Source organism: Corvus brachyrhynchos, unplaced genomic scaffold (genome assembly GCF_000691975.1).
Source record: "Corvus brachyrhynchos isolate BGI_N302 unplaced genomic scaffold, ASM69197v1 scaffold279, whole genome shotgun sequence".
Classification (NCBI taxonomy): domain Eukaryota; kingdom Metazoa; phylum Chordata; class Aves; order Passeriformes; family Corvidae; genus Corvus; species Corvus brachyrhynchos.
Genome location: NW_008246060.1, coordinates 3,237,354 through 3,253,494, shown reverse-complemented (window position 1 = coordinate 3,253,494; position 16,141 = coordinate 3,237,354). Strand labels below are relative to the sequence as shown.

Below are 16,141 nucleotides of genomic sequence, written 5' to 3'. Positions count from 1 at the left end.
TAGTGCTAAGCAGAAAAGGACTAACTGTGGTTTATATTAAGACCAATGCTAAACAAAGACTTTTGCCCAGAGCTCTTTCTCCCTCTCCCAGATTTTGTAGAACCTCTGGGAAATTTTAAAGTGCTTTGAAGATGAGAAATAGTATATGAACCTCAAGTATTACTGTGATGATTTGTTAGCAGTCAGTCTTAGTACATATGCATAACAGCTGAGGTAGTGCAGAAATCCAGAGTGAAGTCCAAATCCCACAAACTGTGTTTGTAACCAACTGAACTAAATCATGCTACCAATAAAGAATAGAGCCTGGGATTTTTTTGGGAGTGGGAAGGAGGATGGTTAGGAGCCTGAGGGAGGGAAGATGAATAAAAGGTAGACATAGCATCTCTCTCTAAGCAGTCAGAGTGTGAGTTCTGACACAGCATATGAACATCGAATTGAAGAATCCTTTAATGTCTTCAGAATGTTAATATGAAATGCAAAACGTCATGCTTTGGATAGATGGGTAGGAACAAAATGTTCAGATGCAATATGGTGCATTAGGAACAGTCTCCATTCTGCATTCCTGGCTTTCTCATTGGTTTAAATCAGGCTTGCTGTTTCTCCAGTCTCTCATGTCATGTTGAGTTACTGCTATAGTCATCTCTAAAAATAATTATGCTGTCATTCCTGGGACCTAGAGTTGAGGCTTTGGTATTACTATCTTTGATTTTTTTTTTTTTCTGCCACACTGTGGATCTAACAAAGTTCTTTACAATGCACATACCTAGCATAGTTCCTAACAGGTTCCCACCCTATAGAGCTCTCAGTTTAAAGCAGATAGATCTTGTAGAAATGACAGGAAGAGGTATTGTGTTCTACCTTGTCTGCCACAGAACTGGTGGTTTTCCAGGGCCAGAGGACAGATGAAACAGTATAGTTTCTCCTATTTAAGGTATAATATTGGTGCTTTTTAGCATCTTCATGGCAAAATCCTGGTCTTTACTAGAATTTTCTAATGAGACAGTGAACAACTAGTAATTATCCTCTGGTAAAAGGAAAGCTCTATTTTCAGGCAGTGCTTTTCTGCATTATACTGACAGCGTGATGGAAGTTTAGATGGAAAGCAGCTTTTCTAGTAAGAAGCTGGCTTGAAAGTGATGGGATAGGAGACAAAAAGAGAAGACAGTTTTTTACCTGTTTTGTAGTGTTTTGTCATGACCTTTTCTTCTCAAGCCTTGCTTCTCTTCTTTTGCACCGAATTTTGATTTGAATTTGAAAATTGCCACACTGTTTCCTTCCTAAAATTGTAACTGGCATTCCTAGAAAAATTGTTTTCCCAGAAAAGCCACTGTGCGTAGGCTTCAAATTCTGCTTTTCGCAAGTGAGAATAAGACATTTTCTTCAATAACCTACACTGCCAACCTGACCACAAAACGTGGGCAAAGTCAGCACTGGCCTGTTTAAATCAGGCTCTTCAGCACATGATCCAACTGACCAGTGAAACACGTCCATCCAGATGGGCATGTTGTACTTACCTGAAAAGCCTCTGGAGCACAGATTTGGCCATGGGCTGACCCAGAAGGGTGTACAAGAGAACCACAAAGTTCTGTCAGCTGGCAGTCTAGGGAGGGCTGTGTTCAAGGTGAAATCTCCTCTGCTTCTCCACCACCCTTCGCAAGGAAGTGACAGCAGTGACAAAACACTGTGCTGCTTGCCACGAGCAGCTCCAAACTAAATGTTTGGAATGAGCATTTCAGCCCATTTTGTGTGGCACTTTGAGTGTGCAGAGCAAGCTTCGGGCTCCAGCAGTTGTGGATTCAGATCACATGTACCAAAAAAACAAAACAAAAAAAAAAATCAAAAGATAGTTGTGGTGACTCATGTAATTGAGAGTCCCATTCAGATGCAGAGCCTTAAACAGGACATGGAATTCGTAATGCTGCAAAAAGAACGGAATGTAAAATATTTGCCAGGTAGAAACAACCTGACATTTTACACAATGGACTGCTTTAAACTCAGTAGTGCTACTTTAAAGCCTGTGCTGTCGTTAACTCAACAGAGAGTGCACTAAACGGGAGGTTTGTTCATGCAGAATTCTTCACTCACAGAGTTGCCTAGGCCTGCTGGGAGTTGTGTGTATTTTGAATGTGTTTTTGAATGTTTCTGCAGCTGACTCAACAGAAAAAGAAAAGGTGAGTTGCTACAAGCACCCCAGCCGGGTGGGGTAGGGGGGAACAAGAGGGGAGACCTGTGGCCTTGACATCAGGGGGCTGTGAGGAAGAATGGTCCAAAAAACTTACTCTCCTAAATGAGCATGGTACTTCTGTGTTCCTGGAGAAAGGCTGGTGGAGCTGTATCACTTTAGGATGCCGATGTGGATGGTCATTCATGGTGGGAGCCTCTGGAGGTTGCTTGCAGCACCTTTTTAGGTGAGCCTGTTCCTCCGGTGACTGCAAAGGTGGGATCAGGATTTTGCCTCCCTTCACTGAGGTTAGTCTACATGAATATCTCAGAGTTTTCATTTACCTCTTTCCAGCCATTTCTGAAGATCTTGCATACAAGATTTTCTTGACATTTGAATCTTACATCTTTTAAAGTTTAGCCAAGACAATTTTCTTGCTTATTTTTATGATTGCCTTGACTGTTGCATGAAAAATGTCGTATCTGGACAGAGCAGGATCCAAGTATCCCAGGCTGCTACCTTTGACATTGGCTGTGGGAGATGCTTAGGAAGAGCATAGGAACAGGGCATCCTAAGGGCATACCCCTTCCATGGATTGGTGCTTTAGAAACTTGTGGAGCCAGAGTATGCACCCATCAATTGAAATCGAAGGACATCATCAAAGTCATCATCTCTGTGAGTTTGTCTGGTCCTTTTTTCACCTCAGCTGTGCTACTTGCCCACCATACTATTCAATGGCAATAAGTTCCACACTGTCATTCTGTGTTGTTGATGAACCTCAGCTGCAGTGGATGCTGAAGGCTCAAGTTTCCTCAGCTCAGAGGCTTCCAAGATCCTCAGCTGTATTGGTGGCTTGTGTATGTTGAGGTGGTGTGAGTGGATAACCAGGAAGATGCTGACTTTTTGCATACAGCAGGAGCAGCTGAGATGCAGGTGAGAGAAAACATCTGTCAATCTCTGCAAGACTCAGCCAGAATTTATGCCCTGTTACTGTTTGTCACTGCTTTTCGTGCCATATCTAGCTTGGATTAATCCTCCCGAGCAGAGATGCATCATTCAGTCTTTATCTGTGTGTCAAGGGACACACGCGTGGCCCTGCCTGAACAGAAAGATACTGACAAAGGGAGGAAAAATGACCATCTTTGGTCTGTCAGGCAGACAGCAAATAGTTTGCTATTCTAATCATCAGAGCAGCAAGTTTCTTTGGAGCATGTAAGTCATGAATTACCACGCAGCTCTGAGAGGAAAACTTTGCCCTTTGATTGTTTTCCAAAGAAATGTTCTCAATTTCTTTTCTGCCAAATTCATATTACAGATCATGCTAACAAATTTTCCCAAGCCTTCTTGACCTCCTCCCTCCTTCCCAGTAGTAAAAGAAATTTCACTCATGGCAGGAAGATGTTGAAGGTTGTGAAATTTTGCTGATTTAGGAACTGAGTGAATGAAACAAGCTTAAAAATATGTAGATAGCCCATTTCAGAATGCAGTTAGCTCCACTGGTAAGGAAAATGGAACTTGTTATAATTCTGCTCTTTGACAGTGTGTTAGAAAATTGCCTGCTAATGGGTTAGTAGGTAGGGGGGCTGCACGTGCTCCCTTGTGATGAGGGCAGAAGTGTGTGTATGGCCCTGGGGAGCCCTCATTTGGGAGGATATTGGTTTTGGTTTATTTTTCTCCTCCTTTTTCCCAGTAAATCTGAGCCTGCTCTTGCCAAAGTAAGACACGGTAACAGCAATGCTTTGCTTTAAAAAGGTGTTTTACATTGATTGGAGCTTGGGGTGCTCAGTGTTTAGTAGCACCACGTCCTCTGTTACTGACTCATTTGTAAACATCTGAGTGAGCCTGAGAGGCCTCTAGCCTGAGTTAGGATTTTGGGGTGTTTTCTGAATGAGCAAGGTGAGAGGAAGACAGCCTTCCCTGCTGTTCACAGTTGTGGTGTGCAATTGTCACAGGGCAGCTTTGGCACTAATCCAAATTTTTCACAGAGTTTTCTTACCAGGGATCTGTTTGGATAAAAGAGGGATGCAGATTTTTGTGTTGGTTTTGCTGTGAGATCATTCCAACCTTTTTTTGAAATGTCACATTTCAACTTAACAAATCACTGGATCATGCAGCTCCCGTGCCCCAGAAACCATTTCCAGTGACATACTACAAAAGCAGGACTGATACAGATCTCCTGACTGCATTTCAAAGACATACCTTTGGATTACAGGGTTGCAGATGAGACTTTAATTCTGTAGAACTCAGTGGAAAGATGTTCATTTGCTACCAAAGGCTCTCACTTTAATTTTTTTATCTTCTACTCTAATTTTCTGTGAGTAATATAGATAGGGGGCTGATCTTCTATTGAAGTAGTGGAATCAATTATCAAGTGAAGTCTGTTACTATCAATGCCAACAGTTCTGTGAAATTATTATTATGTGGGGCTAGATGAAGGTATGTCTTTGTTATATATGTCAGCTTTCAATGCCGTTTCCCAAATATACATTATGAGGATGATTTTTAAGCCCTCAATCTTAGTTTTACTAACTCCCTACTCAGATGAAATGCGTCTTGATCTCACTGGGCATATTTACCATGGCGTGACTCAGGTGTGACAGAGCTCGGCTGGGGCAGTAGCAGCAGCCCATGATGAGCCAGGGCAGCTGGGCAGGAGCCAGGACAGCCAGGATAAGCCCCTGCTCCTCCCACACACTGAAACGTGGGTGCTGGTGCTTCCACACCACGGGGGAGCCTCATTTCTGCTGGGGGTTTGCTCTGAGTAAAAACAGAGTCTTAAGCATGAATCCATCAGGCTCAAAGCAAGAATTGGGATCTGTTTGCACATCCCTGCGATGCGTTCCGAGCAGGTTAAACACATGTGTGTGTGTGATGTTATTGAGAAACAGAGTGATTTAGATGGATGCACATTATTCCTCAGCTCTGTGTCAACAATCAAAAATGAGCTTTTGGATTTATTAGTTCCCAATCCTGCACCTATCTTAAATCATTACCATATAATAAGGACTCTATATGGTGCATTGTCAATAAAACCTAATATTGAGAAGATTACTGATCGTCTAGTGCAAATGGAGAGCGCTGTAAATGATTTAGAGAATACGTGTCAAACGTTAAAGCTATCTAATACCTTCTAAAGTAGGTTGATACTCATAAATCTAAGATAAACGACCTGTAAAACCACTTAAGAAGAAATAATACTCATTTAATCAGGCTTCCAGTGGAAGGACTGGGTAGGAGACCAATTCATAAGGAATTACGAAATCTCTTCTATTTCAGGACTTTGTTGATAGAGAATGCAAACATACATTTGATAAGCAGTTTTGGTTAGTTGAAACTACTGTTGTAATAGCACTAAATTATGGCCCCACTGAAAAAAGAAAAGATCAAAGGGCATTTCTTTCATGGTTTATTGAGCTCTTATTTTTCCAGCTTCAGCACTGTGTGTATCAGATGGAGATATAAAGAGTATTCATTGGAATTACTGTTTTGCTTAATCACAGGGATGTGGTGTTGGATTGGCTTCTGTCAGTGTGGCTGTCCGTGTTCACTGATAACAGTACGTTCATTATTGCATTTCCCTGGGAGGAGCAAGTCATCATTTACTGGGAGAAGCCTGGTAAAAATTACATATTTTCACAGAGCTGAGTGGTAACTTGCACAAACTTGTTGAGTTTAGTGGTATTTTCTGCACTTTGATCCTGAAGAAAATTCTGTTTACTTTTCTACTTTTTTTTTTTTCTCCCAGACCCATTTGAAAGGTTGCTAAATGTGTGTGGCGGAAAAATTAGGTCATGATTTTCACCACCAAAGGTCTGATTGTTCAGTTCTTGCACAGACAAAACTTCCATTTCTCTTCAATATGTGTTTAAGGCCACGTGTTAATTCCTGTTCATTCTTTTGGCTTTATGAGTGCCCAGAGCTCAGCGTCACCACCAGCATTTATTAGAAGTTGACGCAGAGCTTTTCTTGAAGCGACTGTAGTGGTATATTTAGCCATCTTTCCAAAGAGCACTGTGCTGTGACTCATGTGACTCCGCTGCTCTGCTGACCCTACCAGACTTACTCATCGTTTACATAGTGGCAAACAAGATCAGCTTCTGGCTTGATGCCTGATTTCCCTTGATGCAATAAATGTGCTACTTGCACATGCGTTTTACTTCAGTTCACATTTTTTAAGATAAACTGGGAATCAAACTTTTTTTCTCTTACTGTGAAAAATAAGGGCGCTTAACTGCTTTTCTGAGTGGAACCGGTGAATGAAATGCAAATGCAGTTTATCCCTACATAACTCATTTGTACTGCAAAAATAACCAGGAGATGGCATGGTTATGGTTAAAATGCATTATCCATCACCTTCTTTCTTCTTCCTTGCTCTCACAGAGGGCAAAACAGATGCAAGCACACCTATGCAATAGCTGTAGTCTCACCCAGTCAGAGCAGTGGTGTTTGGATTAGTTGGGTTTGTTACAGGCGGGGGGGGGGCAACCTTGGCAGCACATTCCCACTGGTGAATTTCTGAGATACTGAAGTCTATCTGAAAGAAAAGCTTGTTGATTTACTTTCTACTTTCTTTTCAGCTGGCATAAAGAGTCATTTTACTAAAATACCAGTTAAACCGCGCATACGTTAAGTAAAGATCATTTCAGAAATCTGTCAGCCTTAAGAACATTGCTTTTCCATTTCCTGAGAATACCTTGGAGTAACTGGCTTTGCTACTCTGAAGCAGAACAGCTGTTGCATGTATGTATTGTATTTGCATTGTGTGTGGGAGGGTCTTTGTTATTAGTTTAAAAACATGAAAAATCAGAGGCAACAGCTGGAGAGACTTTTACCTGGTGGTTACAGGAACTGTTGTGTTTGGCTGTTGACAGAGAGCAGAGGAAAATTCACACATGATTGAGAGCTGGAGAAGCCTCTGAGAACTGGGAGCTGAAGCCTTCAATCATGTAAAATGGCTTGTGAAGGGTGAAATTGCTTGGAGCTGATCAATTTTTATTTAGATGTCAGTGCTTTTTAAAATCGATGGGTTTTTTTTAAACAAACTCTAAGGCACAATAGGAGGAGGGTGATGCCAGATAACTGGTTATTAGTTATTTTATTGCAGCCCAGTAACAGTTATTTTATGGCAGTCAGGTAACCAGTTAACCAGTTATTTGATGGCAGTTAATCTGGTCCCAGACATGTCTGGGAGATGCAGATGGCTTGGGATTGGATGAGGTATCAGTAGTTTGTGTTGTTGAACCATGAAGGGCACCCAACAGGCAGTTGGGCCATGGGCTTTGCCCCTCCTCTGCCATGTGTGGGAGACCCCCATTCCTCACTCATAAGCAGGCAAATCACACATGCACTCCTCAGTTATAATTAAATTAAAATCTCACTAATTTGGCAGCATACCTATCACGTTCTCTCCTAGCAAGAAACTATTATTTCTTCTTTTATTCTTTTCTGCTTGAATCCCAAGCTATCAATGGCTTTCAAAGAAAAAGGAGGTTTTTTTCTTTAGAAAAAAGTCTATTCAAAATATTCATGATTTATATCAAGAAGGAACCTTTCCTCTTTCAACTAGCAAAAAAAAGGGAGAGTTTGATCTTCCTCAAAATCATTTGAGAACCTTGTACGTTTCTTTCCAGAAGTAAAACTTTCTTACAAAGCTTTGGATATTCAGTGGAATAATGCCTATTACATAATTGAAGCTCAATACAATACCTTGGGGCTAATAAATGGTCTCCTGGTTCTATAGAAAATGTAACAAATCATAATAGTACTTATTGGGACTAGGCCAGGCATAAATGACAAAGCTGCTTTTGAAAGTGAGTTGTGGCCAGAAATACTCTTGGACCAAAATCATTCTCTTGACTGTCAGGGGGACATTTACTCCCTTTAATTTTCAGCCCAGATTTTATGTTGATCCTGCACACTGAATAAAATCAAGTCCGACAGAGCTGCTACTGCAGCTGTTGCAGCTGTAAATATGAAGAAGGCCATTTAAGACAACTCTGTTTCACTATGTTACTTGGAAAGTATGTAGATTATATTAAAAATGGCTTAATATGTCTTTATTGTGTGGCCTTTGTTTTTTTAAAGGAAGCAAAAGATTCTGCACTATTGAGTAGTTTATTAACATTTCTGATCACAGCTCTTTTACTTAGAAAATAATTGTTCTATTGTGTGCTATGAAGCTGCCTGTAAACAACTGGCAAAGGAGTACACTGGTTTGTATTCTCCATGAAGAAAAAATCAAATTCAATTGATTAATCAAAGGGGACATTCTTTGATGGAAGGGAACCTTTTCAAACTTTATTAAAAATATTGAATAAACCATGAGCGATCAAAGTTCATAATCTGAACTCCTGCTTCTACCTGAATACAGTAAACCTTCAAAATAACTCATAAAGCAGGAGATGAGATGTCTAATAAAAAGAAATGCTCAGAGCAGCCTATTTCCAAACCTCTGTCTTGATCTGGATCTTAGCTACACCATTGCAGTCCCACTGATTTTACTGGAGTCACCCTGTGTTTCCACTGGAAAGACTGGTAATAAGAATTGAGCCTTAAACCTTTTTTCTGTGACTAATTCAGAAGTATCTTTGCACTCCCTGTCTTTTCATGGAGGGTTTTTCCCTCATTCTGAAAGAAGAAATGAGATTGCAGTCAGCAAAGCTGCACAGTGATTAAAGATAATCTAGGTATGACCTGCAGGCTGAATGACTTTCCCCTCTGTTCTAGGAGGAAAGCAATCATATGGCCAAATGCAGGATGGCTGGTGGGAGTGAAGACAAGTGAAATGGAAATTCCCAGAGCTGCAGAGAAAACAGAACTCGAACAGGTGGGATAGCATGGCTCTGTCTTGCAATCAGCACCTAAGTCATGGGCCCTGTGTGAAATACTACTTGTAAAGCAAGCTCAGGTGTGCTAGAAAATAAAATGCTCATATTTAGCAGCAGGAAAAAGTTACTGGAATGCTTCCAGGTATTTTGATGTGAAGAAAAAAAACCAATTGAGGATAATAGTAATTGAAGGTATACAGGCAAAGAGTGAAGGAGAAGAAGCAAACACACTGATTGATCAGGGCACAATAACCTGATGTCATTTTAGTTGGGTCACAAGGTAGAGCGCACTCAGCACAAGAAACATTGAGACAGCAATCAGGTTTTTTTTCCTGGTACCTTCCTTTATTATTCCTCCCCATCCATATTCCAAGCAGAGGTGGAAGGATGGGCTGGACCTCACAGGGGGATTTTCACAGCCACACCAGACAGGGAGGTGGAGGTGGGTACCTGCTGCCTGTGGTACCCTCTGGCTGGGAGGTGGGATGGAGGGCAGGGAGAGGACACCTGATGGTGCCCAGCACAGCCTGTCAAAGACCTTTGCAGTGAAGGGAGGAATTCATAATTTTTAAGAGTAGCATCCCAGGCCCAATAGAGGTGAAAAAACCCAAATGAACAAAAACCCAAAACAAACTCCCAACCTGAGAGCTTTTGGGGGGGGTCTATCACAAAAACCTCTGTCCCTTGTGGGTTCGTCCTTTGCTCTGGAAATAAAGACTGCTTAGAAGCAGAGAGATTTGCAGTGAAGACCCTTTGACAGTCCCCAACCAGGGTAAATATAAAACCTCTAAAACTCTTATTCGTTGTTTGGGTCAAAAGAGATGATACTCTGTAAAAAGCTGCCTTCTTACATGTCATCCCATACTGTGCAGCACTGCTGTTGAAAGGGCTTATCCTAAATACTCCATTCTGATACAGCAGCACATGAAAAAGAAAAAAAGACAGTTTATTAAAAAAAAGAAGCCCTTTCAAAGAGTGACAGATGAATGTAGTGACAGATTAATATAAATTTTAAAACCTGAACATTATCCTCTAAGGGGAAAAAGCTCCTAAATACACATGCAAAACAAAAATGGCAGAGCAAAACCTCTGACAATGCCTTGCACAGAATCATTTATTAGGTCTCTGTAAGTGATCATTTACATGAAACTTGCATTTAATCTAGTATTCAACCATTCCCTTTTATCTTCTGTCTCTGTGTGTTTGTGGGAGACAGTGGTCCCTCAAGCTGCTTTTTTTTCACTGGAGTGAATATGCAGGGGACATAGGGCAGAGAGGAGAATTTGAATAGCCCTGTTTCAAGCTCATCTCTCTGATTTTAGCTTAGACCGAAAGAAGAAAATTATCACCTCTGCTTTAGAGCTGAGCAAATTTGTTCCAAACCAAATAAACCATCAGCTGTCCTGTCAGCAGTACAGCCCTTTGGGTCAAAGCATGGGGGAGCAGTGTGTGAGCTGGAGTGGGGTCAGGGGTGCACGGAAATATAACCTTCATTTCACTGTGTGGACATGCTCTTTCTGGGATGTTGGCAACAGCATGTGGGCTGGCTACAGCAATTATTTACTTGTGCTGCTACTGCCAAATCACCCAAGCAAGGGCTTGCTAAACTAGCCCCATATATCTGCCACACAGTGATGTGTGGCCATCACTGACATGGTTGCACTGTGAACTCAGCTCAGTATCCTGGATTTCTGATGAAAACTGTTGTGCACCTGGAGTATCATCTAAAGCCATCTCCTTGACCTGCTCCTAGGACTGCCTTGCTCAGGGAGGTTGGTGTGATGTGAAATTGCCTCCCCTCTCACAAGAACGTAGTTCACTGCTTCTCTAGGCCATGTTGACACCTCTTGACAAATGTGGGTTGATGGCACAAGTATAATATTCACTTTGGAGGTGTCCAGAACTCTGACTGCATTTTTCCCTGTGTATCCCCTTGTGGTGCATGCCCAGCTGCCCTGCCAGGCTGCACTGCTGATTTCATTTGACTGACAAAGGCATTTCAAACTGAAAGGAGGTATTTTAAATACAGTCAGGAACAATATATAAAATGACCTCAAACAATCCCACATAAAGTCCTTTGTTATTTTCAAAGCACTTTCCCAGCTTGACACTCTTGCTTTTTTTATAGCCAATATAAAATTCAAAGTGTTTTATTCCAGGGCAGTACATGGATATAAAATATAAATATATTGAACCTCAAACTACCTTTTTTGTGCTTCTGCTTTGAAACAGGATCTGAAGTAAACTCAGTGTAAAAATCCAGAAAATTATCCAGAAAATTCCATTTCTCAAACTTTTGTTCCCTGTGGTCTTGAGCATATTTAGAAGAACTTCCCTGAAGCAAGCATGAGGAGTGCTGATAGCAGTGAGGAGCAGCCTGGGTGTGCATGGCTGTGGGCAGCAGCTCAGGACTGCTCAGGGATGAGCACGCTGAGATGCCTCAGGTGTCCCTTGCATAGCTCAGAACAAGTCAGCTCTGCTGCTCAGGAGCAGGGGAGAGAGCTGGAATGAGGAAGCGCGGTCCCACCTCCCAGAAAATCACCTGGGTTTGCACAGTGAAGGCCAACACAACCCTGCAGGGCCTGGCAACCCCTTCTGTTTCCTGACACCTTTTTCTATGATGCAAAAGGTCAGTGGAAATGGTCTGTTGTGGTTCTGTGCCCAGGAGGTTGATAGCTGGTTGCTGCTTTCTCTTCTGCTAATTGCTGTTACTAAATGGCTTTGAAATTACCTCACAGTAACTGAGTGCAGGTTTGGGGCCTGTGTGTACACAGAGAAGCTGAAGTGAATCAGCTCAGAGATGTTTGGAATAGGCATAGCTGGCAGCACGCAGCAAAGCAAATGGCCGGGTAAATTTGCATCTTGTTTAATACATCAAAAAAAGTTTTAAGCTGTGACTTGTAGAAGTCAAGCCAGGAACAATAAGCTTGCCTGGAGAATTCTGGTCTTAGAAACGAAAGGATACGGAACCACATCCAAGGTAAATATTGACATGACTCAGGATGAACTAGTAAAATGTTTAATGAAGCTGAAAATAAGGCATCTGGGATAGATGTTTATTGTTAAAAATGAAACATTCGAGCAAAAGTAGCATAGTGATGATGGAGGTTATTCATAGGAAAGCCAAGTTGGGGAAACAGCATCATCTGAAAGAAACTGACTCCAGCTATCCGTGAAACATGGAAAAAAGTTAGAATTATAAGAGAGCTAAAAATGTAGGTGAATAGCAAACAGTTATTAAGGATATTCAGAGTGGATTTTGGAGACTGAATCATACCAAGGGACAAATTACTCAGGTGTCCAGAATAACTCTATTGGCTTTGACAGATTTCTTGGTATTTGCCTTTGTGTAATTGAGAGTTTACTCCCTTATGCCATATGAGGACTGAATATTAAGAAACTTGGAGGAAAAAAAAGCACTTTTTTTCATTCCAGTATCATTCTCTTGATGACAGAGAATAAGTCACATTAACGCCACAAAGCATTTTAGGAACACATTAGGAGCTTTTCTGTTTCATGCAGCAGGAAAAGAATCAACCCTTGCAGAATGCCGTGAAAATAATCAGAAAGGTTCCATTGAACCGGGCACAGAAATGAATTGTGCTGCTGTTTTGGAAGTCTTACACCTGAGTCTGTGGTGTTACTGGAATGCTCTGTGGTGAAATCCATGGCTGGGTGAGGCAACACTACCTTCACATGCTTACCATTGGTGCAGATACTGGGGAAGAGATACCAGGAGTTGGAATTGCCTGCTTAGGTGTGCTCTATAAACTAGCTTTTTCCTACCTCAGAAATGTAACCCTAACACATAAGAACTGATTGTGTGCAAAAGGTACCTTTGATCTCTTCCCAGGTACCATGCCTATAGTTGCAGTGGCACAAATCTCAGTTGAGAGCTATCTGGCGATTATGCACATGCAGCTGCAGTCCCTCAGATGGCTTCATAGTACAGTACAAGAGCACACATTCTTCTAGCCCCAAGGCACAGGATAACGCACACAGCTGACCGTGTGGCAGAAGGAGTAGAGGCAGGGACTCAGGAGAAGCAGGGAGGGATGCCTGGGGAAGACAGCAACGGGGAAAGCCTACTATGCTGAGGCACTGCATGTGCCCTTTGCTCCTTTGGCTGCTTCTGATGGATTCAGGAAAACTGTAATTGTAGGGTTTGGCTCTGCACCATCTCTCAAAGCCTTTATCCAGGAATGAAGTGAATGCTACAGTCTCTCTTAGTCCTCCAAGCAGTCTTTTGGAAAGCTGGGGTCTAAAATAATTGAAAACTTTTAATCATAATCATCAACTTCTTGGACTAGATTTAGAAAATCCACAGTCAACCCATCCTCTTCCTTCATCTCCTATTCACTGAGAAGCTTTCCTTTGGCCAGCCTTCTTGTTAAGGCCACAACCAAATAGTAGTTGATGGTAGATTTTATTACTAACATAAACAAATAGCAGGTTATTTTGTTATTGTCCCAAGCTTCAAAGCTGGAGCTGGTCTTTGCATCAGTAGGCTCTACCAGTACTGACATGCAATTGGAATACAAAGAGGATGTTGATAATATAAAACATATGTTGCTTATGCAGATCATTCAGCGTCACTTCAGTGTTCTCTGCAAAGCACCTCAGCCTGTTCATCCTCCATCAGCCTCAGCCAAAATAACTCAAGAGCTGCACGTTCTTTGAGCCACTGCACAGCGGCACAGGATGCACACCCTGGAGAAGGATGTTGACACAAGCAGCAGACACCAGTAGGATTATATGCCAGCATTGCTGTCTGAAACTCAGTGCAGAAAGGTCTTCTCTGGGCAGAGCAAGAAAGATTTAGTGAATATAAAAGCACATCAAAAGCAAATAAGGAATTTTTATTGTCATTTATTGTCATTTTCTCCCACACCATTTTATTGGTTTTGTGCTCATAAAAACATTAGCTGATTAACTCACTATCAGAATGGCAAAGCTGCTAACCAGAAGCTGCGTGCAAAACCAGATACATGCAGTGCCTTGATAGCGGTAGGGTGAGATTTTTCTTTTCCTGCTTCCTTACTTTTAAAGCCCGGCCAATATAACTCTTTTCTGTCATCTTAACATTTGGTACTATTCCCATATGTACAGATTGAAACATCTGCAAGTTTTAAAAATTAATATAAAGTTCCGTAATTGTGTAAGCCTTGCTCGTTTTAATGGCCCTGAATGAGCAGCTTTGATGCAAGCGAGACGCAGTCAGCAGACGAAGTGCTCTGCTTGTACCGAGCAAGCTGCTCCAGTGGGGCAGGATGTCCGTGTAGTCAGTGCTTGTGTGGGGATGATCACAGTGTAGGATTGTGCTGTGGAGGAACACAGGGTGGGCTTGAGTTGCTGGCACACAGAAATTCAGTAAGTTACCAGTAAGTGCAATCTTGGGTGCCGAATTGCAAAGCAGTCACATTTGGTAGAGCTCATTTCTGTCACCCCCCCGTCCATGGAGATCCAGCATAAAGCTGTGAGGTTTCATTTTGTCCATTTCAAAACCACACTGTACATGGACATGTACTGGACTTTTCACAGATCTTACTGAAAGCCATAAAATGACTTAGTCATTACCTACTCAGATATGTTGGAAGTATGGTTCAGTATTTCCAGGTTTACTGAAATAATGGTCCCTTGTTTGTTTTTCTAGTGGCAGGCAAAGTAGAAACAGAGCTGTGAACAATAACATAAACCTTGCTGTTACCAAGCACTTGGCAAGGAGTTTTAGGAATGCTTTACTTTTCCTATGTGTATATAAAGCCTTAGAGAACTCTCTGATTGTGGCATATTTCAGCATAAAGGAAGCAGAAATAAAATCAGGCCCTATAATTCATGTGTTCAGTAATGGAGGACCGAAGCAGGAAGAGACAGGTGCTTTTCTGAAAAGAATGAAAGATCTGAGCAGCTGATTCATGGTGAAGTAATATGCTTTTAGCTGAGAACGTTTATTGTAGCTGAACCTCATGCCATCCCTCAAGCCAATATCTTAGATGAATCAGCAACTTGCGAGCTTTATCTCAGCTGTACCAATAGAGTTTATAATATTGTTCTGTCAGTGCTATTTATACATCATCACATGGCTGACTACTCCAGGCTGTGCTTTTTTTACACAGCCTTGGATGATGTCACTGTGGAGTAGGCAATTGTACTGAACAAAGGCTTTCTTCAGAGCAGCAACAATTAAAGCTGATGGCAGAGTACAACACCGGAGCCATGGAAATACAGAAACAAGCTCCCCAGTTTTAAGGTAGCTCTAGACAGGGCTTTCAGTCCTTCAGTAACTGGTCCCACTGGGAAATTACTTGAAGTGGTGTCCTACAGCTGTCAGTGCCCACCTGGCCTTGGAAATGTGTAGGGAGCAGTGTGGTCTGAAGCCTGGGGCTGCCAGGCACAGAGCACTCACTAACCATGTAATTATTTGGGGGGTTGGGGAAGAAAGAAAGCTCCTCCAAGAAGGAAGATCTGTGGATCCATTCTGCATCAGTCATTGACTAAGAGAAACAGAGTCAGCCTGGAAGCCTGCAGCCATGCCATGTCCCCTAAAAGCCAGGGGACTGATGGCCACTGTAGTATGAGGCAGTGAAAGGATCTACAAATGATTTGTAAAGGAAGAATTCAGCATCCTCAGTTGATTGCCCTTTCATTTGTGATGTTCCAGTGAGCCTGAAATTCTTCACTCTATCCCTATTCCCCAGTGCATCACGTGCATTTTCAGCTGTTTATCATCATTCCATAAGGCCAGCAACATGTCAACATCAACAGCTGTGTTCTTCTCATCTGCTACTTGTACGGGAGCTCTCGGAGTTTAACCACCGACACTGTCGATCAGCGCTGTTCGGACATGGCGGCTGTAACTCTTCCCTAGAAGCTGCTTCTCAGGAGCTCCCTCCCTATGACCTGCAGCCAAGCCGTGACAAGCACGTCACTGGGTCACAGGTGGAGGCAAGGAAAAGAGAGTGTTACCCCCCGCCCCTGCCTGTGCTTTGCAGAATGACTGCAGTAACTAAGTGGTTTATTTCAGAAGTACTTATAAGTTGGACACAATTACTGGCTACCTCAGAGACAGAGCTGGGACATGCTTATGCTGTAGGTTCTGACCTCTCTTGCTTTGCAGACCTCTCTCTCCAATTTCCAGTGGAGGTTCAGACTC

The 16,141-nt window shown here is 42.2% G+C and overlaps 1 protein-coding gene across 11 annotated transcripts in view; it reads left to right on the top strand.

Moving 5' to 3' along the window:
* Positions 1-16,141, top strand: part of CUNH10orf107 (chromosome unknown C10orf107 homolog) — a 260,433-nt gene that overhangs the window by 231,156 nt on the left and 13,136 nt on the right. For 8 of the 11 annotated variants that reach the window (XM_017746377.1, XM_017746376.1, XM_017746374.1 and 5 more), the window contains 3 exons: positions 5,662-5,777; positions 6,739-6,901; positions 8,888-8,987. The exons of 2 other annotated variants lie outside the window; for them this stretch is intronic. The gene's annotated coding sequence lies outside the window, so the exon portion shown is untranslated. The remainder of the gene's footprint in view (positions 1-5,661; positions 5,778-6,738; positions 6,902-8,887; positions 8,988-16,141) is intronic. One more of the 11 variants, XM_017746372.1, reaches the window with a different exon arrangement.